This window comes from Heterodontus francisci, chromosome 28, assembly GCF_036365525.1.
Source record: "Heterodontus francisci isolate sHetFra1 chromosome 28, sHetFra1.hap1, whole genome shotgun sequence".
NCBI lineage: Eukaryota > Metazoa > Chordata > Chondrichthyes > Heterodontiformes > Heterodontidae > Heterodontus > Heterodontus francisci.
In genome coordinates, this window is record NC_090398.1 from 26,609,730 (window position 1) to 26,613,490 (window position 3,761).

Below are 3,761 nucleotides of genomic sequence, written 5' to 3' on the forward strand. Positions count from 1 at the left end.
GGAGGAATTCAAAAATTGCCCACCACCCCCCCCCCCCCCAACCTAAGAATGCACTTTGAGGAGCTGAGAGTCTGCACAGCAAGAGAGGCTGCAGTCGATGCCAATAGCTATGAACTCACACATAGTCCTGGCAACTCAGGCAGATCCTTCCAAAGCCACCCCCCAAAACTGTGGGTGCATGAGAAGGGAGAGTGGGATAGAAAGGGAGCCACACCTGGAAAGGGGAGTCCACCCCAAGCCCACAAAGAGAAACCCCAGAGACCAGTGTGTTCCCACTGAAACAAAGTGGGTCACTCCAAACTAGAATGCTGGAGGCTAAAAGGAAAGCCAGTGGGTCTAATAGGTCTCTGCAAGGGAGGTCCCAAGGAGGAGAACCCAGTAAGGATCATAGCAGGACCAGCAGAGGACCTCACTGTAGAGCCTAGACCGTCTGAGGGTATTACCCTATGCATTGCTGGACCAAACAAAATCCCCGAGAATTACTGGTGTTTTGTCCTTGCAGGAACCATGCCCCCTTAGCCTTCCCAGGAGATTATCAAGTCCATTGTACTGCTCAGGGATACAGGGGCCACTCAGTCCTTAATGTTAGAGAATAGCCTAAGCCTCCCACATGAAACCTCCATGAAAGACAAGGCCCTGATCAGTGCAGTGGGAAGAGGACACCTGTCTGTTCCTTTCCATCAGGTTCACCTATAGTGTGACCTAGTCTCAGGTCCCATAATCGTAGGAATTGTCCCAGAGTTACCAGTAGCAGGGATAGACTTCCTAGTAGGGAATGACTCAGCTGGCAGCAAGATAATAGCAACCACTATAATCTCAGACCAGACCAGCGAAACCAGGGAAACCGAACAACTACAAGAAGTAGTACCAGGGATCTTCCCCAATTGTGTAGTGACTCGGTCCCAAGCCAGACAAGCCAGATTAGTTGAAAGGGATTCTGTGCCCCAGCTGGATGAGCCGGAGGCCTGATTAGCTGAAACTTTCTTCAAGGACCTGCCCGAAATGGAGGAGGTGCTTAGCCGAGCCTCCCTATTTAATACTCAGATGGCAGACCCTGAAATAAAACATATAGCACAGACTGTTTGTTCTGAGGTAAAGGCCACCAAGATCCCTGAGTGTTATTATGTATGTGATGGGGTAGTAATGCGGAAGTGGAAACCCGCGGAGGAGGTATGGACAGTGCTCCACCAGATTTCAGTGGCCCCAAAATACCAGCTAGACATTTTAAGGATATCCATTGCTGCTCCAATGGCTGGAGATGTGGGTATTTGGAAAACTTTAGCCCGAGTAAGCAAACTCTTTAACTGGCCTCGCCTCTGGTCCGATAATTATAAAACCTGCCATGTCATAGAGAGATACAGCACTGAAATAGGCCCTTCGGCCCACCAGGTCTGTGCCGACCATCAAACACCCATTTATACTAATCCTACATTAATCCTATTTCCCTGTCACATCCCCAACTTCCTTCAATTCTCCTACCACTTACCATTTACAATGGCCAATTTACCTAACAACCCACAAGTCTTTGGCATGTGGGAGAAAACCCACACAGTCACAGGGAGAACTTGCAAACTCCGCACAGGCAGTACCCAGAACCAAAGTCAGGTCACGGGAGCTGTGAGGCTGCAGTGCTAACCACTGCACCACTGTGCCGCCCACATTGCAGGCATACCCCAGGCCACAATTAAACTGGCCCCCCTCAAACCCATTCCGGTGTTCCGTGAACCCTTTGATCGAATATTGATAGACTGTGTGGGGTCACTACCAAAAATCAAAACCGGCTATCAATACCTCCTCACCATAATGGACTTAGCCACCCGATTCCCCAAAGTCATAGCTCTCAGGAAAATCACAGTTTAGGCTGTGATCAAAGGAGTAATCCAGGTCTGCCGAGGGAGATTTAATCAGAGCAGGAATCTAACTTCATGCCCAGAGTGTTTCAGGAAGTTGTATATGGCTTAGGAATCACTGAAGTCCTCAGTGTATCACCCTCAGTCTCAGGGAGCACTAGAGAGGTATCACCAGACCCTGAAAACCATGATTTGGATTTACTGCTCTGAGTATCCACATGACTGGGACAAAGATTTATAACCTGCAATATCTACGTGGAAATAGAGAGACAGAACATCCGAACGGGATCAGGGTAAGGGTAATGTAGCTTCTAAGCTGCAGTTATGTATTTTATTCTTTCATTTCTCCCTTTCCTCTTCCTGTCTAAAAGCCTATTTCCAGCGGTCTGATATGTTCCTCTGCTCTGAGTGGAGTTATTTTGTGAGTGCGGAATCAGACAGTGACAGCAGTCAGTCCATATAACACAGGGTATTTCAGGACTGAATCTACTCCTAGTCCCCAGCAGTCTCTCCACAGACAAATGTATGAACATTTTCGAGACTGAAAACCCATCTTAGTCCAGTAATGCTTCCTTATTTTAGAATTTGCGGGATCTTTAGCAAAAGCGTCAGTGTTAACGAACTTTCCTGGAACAAGAGATAAAGGAACATTTCTAACTAACTTTGTTAACAGTTTAAACGGCAATGAATTGTGAAGCAGGTTCAATTTAATGTAAGCAGGAAGGTCTGTACCATGTTCTGGAATGTTTGAATTGAAATCCATCCTGTATCCTGGCAGCAGCTTTCACAGAGGGTGGAGGGTGACTGAATTTCACACAATAAAGATCAGATCAAATTCCCAATTTGTAACTTCACAAAACAATTCCAGAAATTTCTACCTGATTGGTTTTAATGAAATAACAAGGACAAAAGTCTCAAACTCTACACGGAAATAGACAGAAAATCCTTGCGGGATCAAGGTAAGTTTCATTCCTATCTTATTCTTTAATTTCTCTCTTTAATCTTCCTTTTTGCCGCAGTTTCCCACAGTCTGGTATATTCCGCAGCGCAGGGTTTACAGTTATTCTGAAAGTTTGCGGTGGCTGTAACTGCCGGACAGTTCATTTTATACCGGGGATTTCAGGAATAAACCCAATCCCGGTCTCCACCAGTCTCCCCGTGGACACGTTTTATGAACCGTTGCGAGACAAACCAACAAAACGAGCACTGGAGATTTAATCCAAACCAGTGTAACAGCGTTTACTGGTTTAGAATTTGCATTTCAGACAGATAGAGTTGGGGGAGTAATAAAAGCAAAATACTGCGGATGCTGGAAATCTGAAATAAAAACAAGAAATGCTGGAAATACTCAGCAGGTCTGGCAGCATCTGTGGAAAGAGAAGCAGAGTTAACGTTTCAGGTCAGTGACCCTTCTTCGGAACGGGGATAGATTTGGGGACCTGGGCCCCTCTAACACCGTGTGATTTTTTTTTGTGTTTTTTATATATTATCACTTACTGAAACTTTCATTACCCTGTACATTTTAATTTAACTGATGAAAGGTGGGATCAGAGGTTCAGCTCAGTAAACGCCTCACACATTCACACAAGCAGATTATCGCTCACTGCCGAGCACCTGGAAAATCAGCCTCTGGTTAACCTGACACCAGACTGAACACTATCCAGTCTCAGCATCAGATCGACTCGGGAGATATAACTTGTCAATTAATGTGGCAATGACAATTTAACTCAAAGAGGGAAGGATATGAATTCCGTGGATAATAGAGCAGGGACTTGAGTTTTTGCTGCACAGTAGTTTATATTGAAGAGGTGGTTAATGACAAACTGGATGGAAAAATACAGAGGTCACTCCCTTTAAAAAGAACAAACTTGAGAAATATTTTCGATCGAAACCCGTTCAGGCTGAAAGCAG